The 15,393-nt window shown below is 39.2% G+C and overlaps 1 protein-coding gene across 1 annotated transcript in view; it reads left to right on the forward strand.

Annotated features, from left to right (window-relative positions):
* The window catches only part of pde8a (phosphodiesterase 8A), a 46,497-nt gene that overhangs the window by 1,891 nt on the left and 29,213 nt on the right, over positions 1 to 15,393 (forward strand). The window lies entirely within an intron of this gene.

Raw genomic sequence — 15,393 nt, forward strand, 5'->3', positions numbered from 1 at the left:
AAGCTAACATTTGCTTCAGTTTCAATCACTTCTGATGTAAATGATCTTAATGCTGGATTTATGCACTTCATAGAAGCAAAATCTAAGCGTAAAGCTGACTCTCTAGTCAGTCATGTTTCTCGTGAGCTTTAGCTTCTGCTTCACCTGTAGCTTTTCTCTCATAGAGGCCTGTCATTTACAGAAATGTGTTAATGAAAGTATTTGTAAAATGGACAAGGTATCTGAATAGAAAGTATTGAAAAGGATTGAGTGACATAATAGCAAAAAGTTAACCCTCAGTGTGTTACATCATCACAAAAATGACAGTGCCATTTGTGTATTCAACCACAAATAATTACTCTAACAGAGTATTACCCAATGTTCTGCGTCTGCCTGAATGCAGGGACTAAAAGTGTGTCTCTAATCAAGATGATGGTGATTTTGTGAATATTTGGCATTTATGTATTGTAGAACAGTTCAAATAAGCACAACACTACTGCAATTATTCAGATACGTGTTTCGAAAAGAAAGGAGGTTATTTTGCAGCAAACTAAGAACTTATGATTTTGTTTTCCTTGTCCAATATGTTAAACACAGTAACTAGAACAGCTTTTCCTATCTCTAAATGAAGAATAATGATGTAGAAGCCTTGAGCAGTGGCACATTGGTAATATAATCAAAGACAGATCGTACTGAAATGTTTGCATGTACATCTCAGCAGGCCCCTGCAAACACCAAACGTCCATACACAAATTGTGTGTGATCTTGTGAATTCATTGCCGCATCTGTGTGTTGGTTGTTTTCATGAGTATGTGTGCGTTTGTCTGACAGACCGCAGGCTATTTGAGGGCCTCTGTCAAACCGAATTGTGTGGCCAAATGTCACTGCAGGATGCTGTGAGAAGTCAGTGTGACAGATGCGCCCATGTCAAGACGCCCACTGTGCCTTTGATTGAATTAGTCCCCTGATTGAGTTAGACTAATGGTATACAAATCTCCTTCGGCTGGAAATGGTTAATCCCTGTTCTGTAAGGTGTCATGCTTAACATCCTCTTTGGTTGCCCCTATCTTTTTATCATAATGTATAGATATGTTAGTTATAGTAGCTTTCATCAAAATGATGCGCACATCTGCTTGCTGTGATGCGTTCATGGCTCACTGATAAATTGCTGCTTCTGCTTGTTGTTACTTTTTTGATTTCTTCTTACTTTAAGAGATCACTAATGCCATTCATTGTTTTGGAGTTGTGTGAATGAACAACATAGATTTTACAAGACACTGCAACACATTCTCATAAAAAGGACTATCGTGTTGTATTTAGTTTAACATATATTTGACTGACAGAAACTGTTCTGATTAGGTTTTTAAAGTATTTTAAATACTGGTCTAAGCGTCCCTGATGGGAGGATTGCTGCTTCTTTTTGTGAATTTGCTATTGTAAACTGAATTTATAGGGCAGTTTGTCAGAAGTCACATAGGGCTTTAAAAAATTGTAATTTGCTCTATTTTTAGACACAACACCCAGGCAATGTTCGTCAGAATAATCAATAATGAAAATAATCATTAGTTGCAGCCTTAGTAAGAGTGTTGGATCCACATCATCTTAAATCATTTGTATCTAATTATTACTAAATGTTTGTGTTGTTTTTAGTCTCTGTGTGCATGTTTTTGTAATGGCTTGTGTAAGGCAGTGCATACATTTATCCCTTAAAGGATGATACTAATCATCCACATCTGCACACAGCTAGCAGCAGCAACAACAAAGTGCAGAAGTTTATTTTACTACAAAACCAAATCAAGCAAATGTAAAAACTGCGCTGTAATCATGCTTACATTTTTACATGAGAGAGATGGAGAGACAGCGAGGCGTCTGCAGTGTGAGAACGATTCAAAAGAAGTTTGGGAGTGTGATGTGAGTCTTTGTCAAGGGTACATTACCATCTGGGCTGCTCTGGCGATGATAAGGCTCAAGTACAAGGTCCTGTGATAGTGGGCATTTTGTGTGTGTTTGTATGGCCAAACAGACAGAAAAATAACACAACACCATTTATCTGGCCTTGACTTTTCCCGTCCGATTGCCCCCACTCAAGGAAATCAAGTATCCCCCCCTAAACAGCTTATGTAGAATCAGTTTTACGGTTACCTCTTACTATAAATGGAAAAGGGCAATAAAAGGTGCTAAGCTTATAAGTATCTGGAGAGTAATACCATCTTGCTTGCTGCCTGATTCCAGCCTCTGCTGCATTAACATAAGTGGTGGAATCACTCAGCCATACATCAGACTTCCCCCATTAAACCCCCCCATCCCAGAAGTGACAAGGCACACAAGGTTGCTTTCTAAAAGTCAAGCCTCAGTTGGGGAAACACACAACTGTTGCTAACTCGCCGTGCAGAACTTAGAAAAAGTCTCTGAATCCTATTACACGTCATACTTCTTAAAGAGTCTAGTAAAGCTATGATATAGCACTGACCTGCTGTGTGTGTGTGTGTGTGTGTGTGTGTGTGTGTGTGTGTGTGTGTGTGTGTGTGTGTGTGTGTGTGTGTGTGTGTGTGTGGTGTGTGTGTGTGTGTGTGTGTGTGTGTGTGTGTGTGTGTGTGTGTGTGTGTGTGTGTGTGTGTGTGTGTGTGTGTGTGTGTTGTGTGTGGTGTGTGTGGTGTGTGTGTGTGTGGTGTGTGTGTGTGTGTGTGTGTGTGTGTGTGTGTGTGTGTGTGTGTGTGGTGTGTGTGTGTGTGTGTGTGTGTGTGTGTGTGTGTGTGTGTGTGTGTGTGTGTGTGTCGTGTGTGTTGTTTGTGTTGTGTGGTGTGTGTGTCGTGTGTGTGTGTGTGTGTGTGTGTGTGTGTGTGTGTGTGTGTGGTCTAAATTGAGAGTCATCTGGTAATTTATTCCAGAGGAGGGCAAAGGCTCAGCATAGTGATGAATTAATCCACTGTGCTTTTTTCTGCTGGCTGAGAGGAGTGAGACTGATATTGGCTCTTTTTTCTTTCTATCACTATTTCACTTTCTTTAATTTGTGTATCAAACTTTCAAAGCTCTTCCCCCTGTCTGTCGCTCCTGCACTACAACACATTTGCTCTTAGATATTACTCTCTGAATATCCAATAAATTATTACATTTATCTACATCTAACTGTTTATATCCGCACAATGACAGATATGATCTAATTCACAATAGCAGCAGTCTCTCTGTGCACTCATATAAATGCTGTCGTTCAGATGACTTCAATGGCCCTGCTGTTGTCTTTGTACAGCTGCTGATTGGATCAAGTGATGGACTGTGCTTATCTATGTCTATCAAGGATGTCATGTGTGTACAATGGTCTTTTATTGCTCAGAGCATGGCACAAATGCCTGGCACACTACCATAGTTAATAGTATGATTCTTACTGGAGCAAGTGTTGGTAAGGCTAAAATGGCACATGTACTGTATGTTAAAAGAATAGTTTTACTGTTTGCTGTTTGAGAGCAAGATCGATACCCTTCTCTGTATAGAGTAAATGTGAAGCATGAGGCAGCAGCCAGCTAGCTTAACTTAGCATAACAACCTGGAAACGGGAAAATAGCTAGTCCAGCTCTGTCCAAAAGGTGACAAAATATGCTTTCCAGCAACTCCAAAGCTCACTTATGAACAAGTTATGTTTTCTTGAATTCCTACAAAAAAGTAGTCCCTGTAGAATATAACATTTGCATTTTTGAACTTCTGTTTTTCTGCACAGACAATAGGTGGATTTTCTTTCCCTTTGACAGATCCAGACTAGCTATTTCCAGTCTTTGTGCTAAGTTAACTGGCTGCTGACAGGGGTTCATATTTACCAACATGAGAGTGTTTTCTATCTTTTCTGATCGAAAGGGAAAAGTAATATTTCTCAAAAAGTCACTAACATCAACATACTGTACAGCTTTTAAATATGATGAGCATTATATTTTATTTAGACAACATGTCAGCTGCAGTGTGACCCGGTGTTTCCCTTCCTGCCTCGAGTGTCTGCAGGGGTAGAAGGGGGAGATTTATTTTTGCCGTGTCATTTATCTCCTCTGGGCCATGAGCAGACGGAGTTGAGAGGAAGCATGATGAGGCCCATGCAGCACCCACAGTCCACTGATGTATTGGCAGCTCTGAGCTTATCACCCTTCAATGTGTGTACAAAGCAGGAGATGTCAAAGGGTTCAGGGGTGAAACATGACGTTAGTACAGTATTTATACAGTATTTATTTCCTAGAACCCATCTATTCCTGAGCATTAAGCAGCTCCAGCACTTGATGTAATGACACCAAGGTCTCCCCCTGCTGACAGCGTTAACGTTGATCCTCTGTAGAAATCTAATTAGGACAATATAATAAATCCCTTTGTCACCTTACAGTGGGTCGGTTCATCTCAGAGAGCTCGTTCTCTCATGAGGTGTCAGTTGGGTGCATGACATGTACTTATGAAAGATAACCTCCTATTGTTTTAGAAATAGTCTTAACAAATAAGGCCACATTCAAAGCTTGTTCTGCTCCCCCTCCAGGTTAATAATTTTGTATCATAAGGTCAGCATGTGATAGTTTCATAAGATTATGGAAACGGTATTCTTTCAAAACAAGGCACTACAAGTGTTTACTTTGTATCAGCGCTCTCTGTTCTCTTTCAGAAGCTCACAGGAATGTAGATGTGAGTGATCCAGGTCCTTTAAAGCTCCTTCTGGACTCTATCTCCCCCAATTTCTGGCTTTTCTAAGCTCTGTGCATCTGCAGGGCTGCGGTGTCATGCTACCGATATGCATTTCAAATGTGTGAGTTGAGAGTTAGCAGAGGGGATTTATTCGTTTTTATATCTTTAAGATTTGACTGCATTTTTTCTAAACTTTTGAAATACCTTTTTAGTGATGCAGTGCGCATAAAAAAAAAAATCATAGCGTGATTATTGAATTGAAGAAATTGAATTTCCTGTAATAAAGTTCGCTTTTTTTTTTTACAATCTCCGAAAGTAGACTAAACCATCAGCCAACAGTCAAAAGGACATTTTATAAATATTTTGGACATTTTGCAAACACACGAGCACCTCTCAAGCTGTGATCAACTTTCACTTTTTTTTTTATCCATCCAAAACCAGTGTAAACTTTAAGCAGTCGAGATGTGGTTCCACGGGGAGTGTATTGACTATTTCTGAAGCAGACCACTGTGACTTCCAGCGGTCTTAAGGGTTATAATACCACAGCTTGTTGTTTTTACAATTTCTCTATGAATAACAAAAACAAGATACATCATGTAAACTAGTGAGCGTTGAGGTGCTTTTTGGCTGATTTTGTTACCCGCCCACGGAGCAAAGTTAGTTGTGTTCCAGTCTTAATGCTAAGCTAAGCTAACCAGTTGGCTGTATATTATTGCGGTGGTATTGATCTTCTCCTATAACTCTCAGCAAGAAAGCAAATAAGTGCATTCTGTAAATGAGCTATTCTTTTAAAAAAGAGTCATGGCATTTAAAAAAAGAATGCAATTTAATATTATTTCTATGTACGATTTGGCATCACGATTGTAATATTTTTTTTAATACAGTGATCTATTGAGTGATCTGTCTGTGAACTTCTATTTCTTCAGTTAGTAACACCACATCTTGTGACTGTTTTAGCAATTATTTTAATATTTTCTCTCTTGTAAATGTCCCCTTCAGATACAACAGTGATGTCATGTTCATCGCCTCTACACTGATATCTGTCGAGGTCTTAACCCCACACTTAACACTGGTTTTAAAAGTACACCATGTACAGACAGACCACCATATCATTGTTCCTCCACAGAAAGAGTTCATCTGAGAGATATCTTTCTTGCATATTGTCAGTGTTCATAGGCCAGTTTTCTTTATATTCCCCTTTTAAGAGAGCCTTATGTGACATTTGTGGACTCCTGTAACACACAGTGTTAACAATTCTAACAGTCATGTTAACAGCATCTGCTTACTGAAGTACTTTGGCCATTTTCACGCTTCGTCACACTACTGTACTAGCAGCCAGAATAAACTGAAGAAAAGTTCTGTATGGTACAGTGTCGAAAGATTTTTCATGTGCCAATATTTACAAAACGCCAAATATTGGTAGATTTAGTATTAAGTGATGAACCTCATTTGTATTTCACTGCAAAAATCTGGCAGTTGATCCGAGACTATTTTGAAATAAAAATGTTCCCGATGTTTGACATAATTTTACTGCCTTTCTTCACTAAAGACGTTCTGAGCAGACTGGAGCCTCACTGGATTTAAGTGAATGGGCCTGCAGCTTATTGGCTGTAGTAAACACGCAAGACACTCACTCACCTGCTGAACAGCGCATTAAGCCAGCAGTGCTTGTCTCCCTTCTTGTTTTAATGGACACAGCTATGACGCAAAACTCTCTCGGGTGTGTCCTGCGTTGAGCTCTGAAGATATACTGTAGCCTCAGTTCACATATACCGTGCAATTTTACGGCGCAGAGCACAAATGTTGTGCATTGTTCTTGTAGTGTGGGGTGTGTGGATGCAAGGACAGGATTCATGTTCAGAATACTTGACTGTGACAGACTTGTATTAAGACTTGTAAGATATACATATACATGTGAGGTACATTTATATTTTCCCCTCTAAGATAAAAACAAGTATTTCCAAAATAATTAAGTTAATATTTTCTACATGTGAGAAGTTGACCTTTGATTTGATGTACCTTTTAGTATCATCATACAGGAAGATATATCCATGTAATTCGACTCTGACTCAATGAAATTCAACCAAGATAGATGATGAATCTTCACTCGAAGTCCAGGCTTTTCTTTTAAAGACGCATAACAAAGTATTGTAAGATAAGTTAAGATAAACTTATTAATCCCAAATATACTTTTTTTTGTTTCAGCAGCATGTAAAACAAGTATTGCACACAGTTAGAAATTAAAAGAGCAGAAAATAAACAATTATACAATATTAACATCTCTATACTATTGAAGGGCTAAATTACAGCTAACACAATATAGAAGTGAGATATTATTTATATTTAGTTAAATTATTATTAAATTAAATTGTTAATCATAACAGCTGATAAAATGAATCATTGGTATCTCTCTTCTTAGTAGTTTAGCTAGTTGTTGCCTAACACATATGAACATTCAGTCATTGCATGGGGTGTGATATGTGAAAGAGCAACTCTGTAATCTCGATGGCATTTTGGAAGCCATAGGAGAGCAGGAAAGGTTTCATTTGAAACTACGCAAGCAAATGCCCCATTACAAATAATTGTAATGCACACTAGACAATGAAAGACAATTAAATACCTATGCCTTTATAATAGTAGTGAATTACTAGTTTAAACATTCCTGCACGTCTGTCAAAAGTACCTGCGTCATGTATTGTACCTGCTGCACCTGCCTGATTACATTCCTCTGAGGTCGTCACTATTACTGTGTGCAGTGTAAACAGAGAAGAAAGCAGTTGAATTCTTTATTTTACATAATACACATATTGTTTTATTAGTTTTGCTGTTCTTCTCTTTCAGATTATACCTGGTAATAGGTCAAATCAAATAGTGATTATAGTTAAACAATATCAGGTCCTCTATTCCTACCTTTAGCAGAGGCATTTGCACGCAATGATTCCTACATAAAAACAGTGGTTATAATCCTTTTTGGGTCGAATAATCCAGACACGTGAGCCTTACATTTGATTGGGTCAGAAGTTGTGTGTCACTGCTTTTTAAAATTATTACTCTCATTATTATTATTTCTATGTCTATTTTGAGTGTTTTATATCAGTGCTACATCACATCACTCTCTACTTACTGTCAATCATCTGAGACCCAGAGGAAAAGTTGCTGTTTTTGCCAGAAAAGAAACCCTCAAAATCATGTCTCATCAAGCCAACTGTCTCTCCTCTGATTCATTCGGCTTTTTGATTAAAAGTTAGTTTTGAAAAATGTCATTTTGTATTTTGAAAGTACACAAATACTGGGTAAGGCTGTAGGCGCACGATGTATTGCACAATTATGAGGACAAGGAACATTTAAATCAAAATTACATGGTACAAAAACAAGAAACTTTGTCGTCATGTTGTCAGTAGATCCATAAACATCATATAGGTTAAATATGGAATTACAGTTATGCCTTTCACTTTTATTTATGATCAGTTTACATCAATGTTGAGTCAATGTAATTTGATTTTATTGCGATAAATTTGCACTTTTCCGAATATTTCCTGCTTTTAAAATAACCTGTTAGAATGAAAGTAGAAAGAGGCCAAAGTATTTGAATCTTACAAGCTACCAAATACCTTTATTGTACAATTTAATCAATGCTAAATACTTTATGTTGAATTTAAGCACCAATGCATTTACATCATAGCAAATAGAAATATAATATATATATGTTTTTTTTGCTTACAAAATGTAAGTTCAGTGCTATATAACTTTCAAGAAAATATTTTGTTAAATTCTACGATTGTTTTCAGTTTCTTATACAATTCAATTTGTTTTTTCTGCATATTATTAGCTATTTTAACATAATATTCTTAAAAGGCTCGGGTAAATTTGGAGCAGTACCAAATTAAAACATTATATATAAGATTATGTAATGGTAATACTTGACTGGAAGTTGCTGGTCTAACTTTTTTTCCAGTACTAGGGTTATTACAACTGAATTTAGGATTTATTTTTATTTAAATTTTACAGCAGGAGATTCTGCAATAGAAAATATATAATTTTTTGTTACAAACTTCTATGAATGTGTGTGTTGGCATGCAGTCCTCAAATCCCCCATTCATTAATTGGTGCGTGTGTGTTTAAATGAAGTGTAGTGTTTGTGCCGAACCCCCCCGCTGTGGCTCGTGTCGCTCACTGATCCCTCATGCTACGGTGACATCAGGCTCTTGTTTTAGCAGGTGAAGAGGAGGGGGAGTCCGGTGATTATCTAATGCCCTCTCACAGCCATCTGAAGAGCTTCGCAGAACCACTTCTGATATTTAAAAAAACAGATTTAAAGCTGTTGTGGAGAGGTGGAGCCACGCAGAGTTGCCGATAGAGCAAAGGGTGGTGTGGCCGCCGTGAGTGTATTGCTAAATCTAATCCTCTCTGCAGGCCACAGGGCCGGCGAGGTCATTAAGATTGTACAGTTGGGTATGACTCTGGAAACACAGCCAGGGTAGGATCTTCTCGTTTATTTGTTAATCTTGTGTACTTATTGTCAAGTATTCTGCTGTATTGAGAAGGAGAAGGGGCTGACTGCAGTGGAAATGTTGCCGGTAAGATTACAGTTCACTGTGGTGTCACTGGAGCGGGCAGTGTCCCACTTAGACTTCCCAAGCTTCTTAACTTTGTCCTCTTGATTTACTGGCCTCTGAACTTACCTGGTAAGAGAGGAAGTACAATGTGGACTACACACGGCTTGATCACACGCTGCAAATTGTGCACTCTGCGCAGTGCAAATGAAACACGATTAAGGATATATAGCCGATGAAGCCGGAGGAACACAATGACGGGAACAATTAAAGACATAATCATACATATATCCTTGAGTGTGGTTTGTACAGCAACAATTGGCTATTGTTTGGGAGTGGATAAAAGGGAAAGTAAGGTAGGTTTAAGTAAGAGAAGGAGGCTGATATAGGGGCAGAGGAGGACGTTTTAGTAAGGGGCTGCAGCACTGGGTGGCTTAGGATTGTCCAGGTCTTATGGGGATTTCAGAGTAATCTGGATAAGGACCGAAATACCTTGAAGGTGAACAGTGGAGAAAGTGCTCGGCTCCTCGTTAATCTGTCTTCTGTCTTTATTTAATTTACACACAGTGGTTGATACCCAGGACATCATGTACTGTATATTTTTTTTTCTTTAAAGGGGCACTCAATTGATGGTTTTAACCCAGTCTTGAGACTTTTAATTCAATTAAATAATAATTAGATAACAAAAAGCCGGCCTAACAAATTGGAGATGTATGTGGGAGTTGAAAAAAAAGTTGCATTTAGGGGGCAGGGAAGGTGTAAGGCAATGTAGGATGCAGTGTTTTTGGAAAATGACCCATACTAGGGATCAAAAGTTAGATATCTATCTTTGATTTTAACCATTTAAAAAAAAAAAAAAGTCCCCTTAATTCAAAGAGGTGCAGTAATAAATGATTGCATTACCACTTTAACCGTGCATGCTTGCTGCTGTTTAGTTTCTGAAGGCCGGCTTTCATCACCATACAGGCTTAGATTCGTACTGAGATTCAAAAGTCAGATTTTCCTCAAATGACTTTTCCTTAAAATTGGATAATAAAATTGGCCAGGGTCATAGTTTGTACACAGCAAACACAACTTTCATACAAATCATTTGAAAAGACAAAGGGGGAAATTGGACACATTTAAATAAATGCAGCCACAGGAGTTGCATAACATTCGGGGACTTTAAAACCTCATCTTTCTTTTGACCTGAAAGAAATCCCAGCCTCAGTTTCATCATCATAGTACGGTTTAGCTTGTATGCAGCATGTGAGATCACTATGTGTTTCTCCCCATGTTTAATGAGTGTGTCTCTCCTCTGCTCCTGCTTGTCTTCACATCCCCCTGTGGGCCCATGTGTGAGGACTCCTCTGAGCTCAGGCTCCGCACCGGGCCTGTCGGCAGGAGCTGCTGCTCTGCCAGGCCTCAGTTACTCTCGCTGGCACAGTGACGCACAGATCACATACACACCGCACCACTGTGGACACAGGGTACACACGCAGGGCCTAGGCAGCGTCACGAGCTGAGGGAATGCAGCATGTACTCTGATGTCAGACGCGTATACATACAATCCAATTACACGTTTAGTTTGAGAAATATTAACACTTGATAGACTGTATATGTAGGAGCAGAATATGCATGCTGCTGTACTTTGTTCTTCTAGAATCTGTGTTGACGTAGACGGTAGGTAGGAACAGCCATTTTTATTTTCAATTAAAAAGAGAGATTGCACTAAAGCCGCAGTTCATCTCTGATGGGTATTTGTCGGATATCAAGGTGTGCAACCTGAGTAAGAAATAGGAACAGCTCACCAAGGATGGAGTAACCTTCCCATTTTCTGCAAACTCTGTATTTTTAAACCACGGACGTCATTCAAGGGGGTTTGGGACTGAATTCCAGGACACACTCAGTCTTGTGTGTGTGTGTGTGTGTGTGTGTGTGTGTGTGTGTGTGTGTGTGTGTGTGTGTGTGTGTGTGTGTGTGTGTGTGTGTGTGTGTGTGTGTGTGTGTGTGTGTGTGTGTGTGTGTGTGTGTGTGTGTGGTGTGTGTTGTGTGTGTGTGTGTGTGTGGGTGTGTGTGTGTGTGTGTGTGTGTGTGTGTGTGTGTGTGTGTGTGTGGTGTGTGGTGTGTGTGTGTGTGTGTGTGTGTGTGTTGTGTGTGTGTGTGTGTGTGTGTGTGTGTGTGTGTGTGTGTGTGTGTGTGTGTGTGTGTGTGTGTGTGTGTGTGTGTGTGTGTGTGTGTGTGTGTGTGTGTGTGTGTCCGCACTATCTGGTGAGGTATAGGAGAGATGTCACTTCAGACAGAATAAAGGTCAGGGCTTACTCTAGAGGCACTGCACTAAATACAATGTCAATCTGTGCATAACACTTCACTTTCTGTCTTTATGTTGTATTATTTTGTTGTATTGAAGTTGTTTTATATCTAGCAACAGCATGTTAAGCCAGCATATAAAATTGCGAGCTAAGCTATTGTCTACTAAGACTATTTACTTACCTAGACTTGTTAGAGTTTAAATCATCAGATTATAACAGTATACACCAGGAAAAATATTCTGTCACATGATTGGAGGGGCATCCAATATTTGATGTCATGATATTTTACGTATACATTTACATGATGTGACGGGGTCTCAATGTTGTGATATGATATGAAGTAGCAGTTGGGCAAAACACTGCAGATTGTTTGTTGGTGTCTCTGTTTAGACATCATTGAAGAGATTCGATGGCTAAATGTAGGCTCTAATAAAAATAAATCAGTAAATAAGGTCAGACTTAATTATATTTTTCCAGTCATACATACAGAATGGATGCGATTTATTTGGAGGCCCACATACGGGGACCTCAGTGGTTAATTGTTGCTCAGTCACCTTTTTGGATTTTGGGGCATGGCTTGAAGATATTATGTGTTCTAATTGCAAATATTTGTCTCTGATATTTTTGCTGATCTGTTCTTGGCCATGATGCAGCAAAGAGACTTCCCAACCCTTAAACGTGTTCAAATGTTGCCATGATTTGCCCCGGGGGATCTCCCTATCCGCAGTTGTTTATGGGATTTGCTTTTTATAAAGCACACTCTGTTTGTAAACCTGGATTTAAACTAGTTCCAAGTTGCATCAGCTGCTACCGTGCACATTAATGCGTCAATGCACATATGCAAACACACAAAACCTCGGAAACACTTGGCCTCCATGCCAAATTAAAGCACCCTATAGGAAAAGAAGAATGATTTTATGAATGATTGACTGAAAATCATTGAAAGGTTTTGACATAATAATTGTTCTAGACCTATTTTCAAAAAAAATAGATTAACGTTGAATTCCCCAAAAATATGACCTTTTGCTAATTTAATTGTCTCTTGACTTTTCTCTATTTTCCTTTATTTTGTAGACTCAATTATTAATTAAGTTAAGAAATCAGGAGGATTAATCAAAGACTTATTAAAACAATTAATATGTATTTGTTTTCTTAAACATAGGAACAGGAAAGATTATAAAATGTTAAAGAAGAGCAAAATAAACAACAATCTGGATGAGTAAAATTGATTTTAATTTGTGCATACAGTCAAACAATTGTCATAGACAGTGAAAGAAGGCACGTTGTTCATCTCATGACATGCATCTGACACACAATGAATAACAAGAAAATAGATATTAGATGAACTAGTTTTTCTAATTATAAATATATTAGGAGATTGGTGTTTCCTCTGTAGTGCAGAGAGAGAGAGAGAGAGAGAGAGAGAGGTTCTGGGACAAACTGATCCACAGTGGCCTAGTTTCCCTCTGCCATGCCAGTGACTCAACTAAAGTCTTCTGCCTGGCTGACTGTGGGCTTGGTCACCGTGGATAAGACATGTGGACGCAGACAGAATACACACGGTTGCAGTATTTTCTTCTTAACCGACGAACTGCAATTACATTAACACGTTAAATTACTTTTATTTTGGTTGGGGGGAGGATTTGTGTTTTTCACTGCTCTTTGTCTACAGTATTAAAGCAATAGAAAATAATAAGAGCAGGGACAAATATTGAATGTTCCGAAATTCCTCCTACATGTTTTATTTATCCTTTTTAATGTTATTTGTAAAAGAAAGACTTGTCTGCTGTACATCAGGATACAACAGAATATGAATAGAGTTGTAACATAACAAACCTTAGGTAACAGGGGGTTTGTTGTATGTTGTGTGTGAACCCCTGCGTGTCGACGAGTGCGTCGTTCTGAGAGTAATGGAAAGCAGTGTGCAGGAAAAAAGGGAACACATTAAAGGAAAGGAAGTGCTGCTAACGTGGGAAGTTGTATTAGTGTCTTGACTTCAGCAGTCTGGGTTTAATCACAGACGATGTGTGTGATTCTTACAGCAGCTGTGTACTGGAGTCATCGTTTTATGTATTCGTTCCAACAGGGGGATTACATGAAATCCATAGCTGGGTTCAAATTAAACATTTTTTAAATATTATTTAGAATTCTGAGCAGTAATATGAAATCCCTGCTGGGAAAACAATACCAACACTTTCAACTCTGAGTTCTCGCACACAATCATCACTTTGCCACATTGTCATCATTTGCTTCACACTGGGCCAAGAACCAAAGGAGGTTTGAAGGCTATGAAATAATCTGATCAGCCTTAAAAAAAAACATGTAGTTTTTGCTAGATGGTATTTAGGCAGGAATCACCTACAGTGGGGCAAAAAAGTATTTAGTCAGCCACCAATTGTGCAAGTTCTCCCGCTTAAAAATATGAGAGAGGCCTGTAATTGTCATCCTAGGTAAACCTCAACTATGAGAGACAGAATGAGAAAAGAAAATCCAGAAAATCACATTGTCTGATTTTTAAAGAATTTATTTGCAAATTATGGTGGAAATTAAGTATTTGGTCAATAACAAAAGTTAATCTCAATACTTTGTTATATACCCTTTGTTGGCAATGACAGAGGTCAAACGTTTTCTGTAAGTCTTCACAAGGTTTTCACACACTGTTGCTGGTGTTTTGGCCCATTCCTCCATGCAGATCTCCTCTAGAGCAGTGATGTTTTGGGGCTGTCGCTGGGCAACACAGACTTTCAACTCCCTCCAAAGATTTTCTATGGGGTTGAGATCTAGAGACTGGCTAGGCCACTCCAGGACCTTGAAATGCTTCTTACGAAAAGCCACTCCTGCATTGCCCGGGCGGTGTGTTTGGGATCATTGACATGCTGAAAGACCCAGCCACGTTTCATCTTCAATGCCCTTGCTGATGGAAGGAGGTTGTCACTCAAAATCTCACGATACATGGCCCCATTCATTATTTCCTTTACACGGATCAGTCGTCCTGGTCCCTTTGCAGAAAAACAGCCCCAAAGCATGATGTTTCCACCCCCATGTTTCACAGTAGGTATGGTGTTCTTTGGATGCAACTCAGCATTCTTTCTCCTCCAAACACGTCTAGTTGAGTCTTTACCAAAAAGTTATATTTTGGTTTCATCTGACCATATGACATTCTCCCAATCCTCTTCTGGATCATCTAAATGCTCTCTAGCAAACTTCAGACGGGCCTGGACATGTACTGGCTTAAGCAGGGGGACACGTCTGGCACTGCAGGATTTGAGTCCCTGGCGGCGTAGTGTGTTACTGATGGTAGCCTTTGTTACTTTGGTCCCAGCTCTCTGCAGGTCATTGACTAGGTCCCCCCGTGTGGTTCTGGGATTTTTGCTCACCGTTCTTGTGATCATTTTGACCCCACGGGGTGAGATCTTGCGTGGAGCCCCAGATCGAGGGAGATTATCAGTGGTCTTGTATGTCTTCCATTTTCTAATAATTGCTCCCACAGTTGATTTCTTCAGACCAAGCTGCTTACCTATTGCAGATTCAGTCTTCCCAGCCTGGTGCAGGTCTACAATTTTGTTTCTGGTGTCCTTTGACAGCTCTTTGGTCTTGGCCATGGTGGAGTTTGGAGTGTGACTGTTTGAGGTTGTGGACAGGTGTCTTTTATACTGATAACGAGTTCAAACAGGTGCCATTAATACAGTTAACAAGTGCTGGACAGAGGAGGCTCTTAAAGAAGAAGTTACAGGTCTGTGAGAGCCAGACATCTTGTTTGTTTGTAGGTGACCAAATACTTATTTTACCGAGGAATTTACCAATTCATTCATTTAAAATCCTACAATGTGATTTCATGGATTCTTTCCCCCCATTCTGTCTCTCATAGTTGAAGTGTACCTAGGATGAAAATTACAGGCCTCTCATCTTTTTAAGTGGGAGAA

This window comes from Gymnodraco acuticeps, unplaced genomic scaffold (assembly GCF_902827175.1).
Source record: "Gymnodraco acuticeps unplaced genomic scaffold, fGymAcu1.1, whole genome shotgun sequence".
Lineage (NCBI taxonomy): Eukaryota > Metazoa > Chordata > Actinopteri > Perciformes > Bathydraconidae > Gymnodraco > Gymnodraco acuticeps.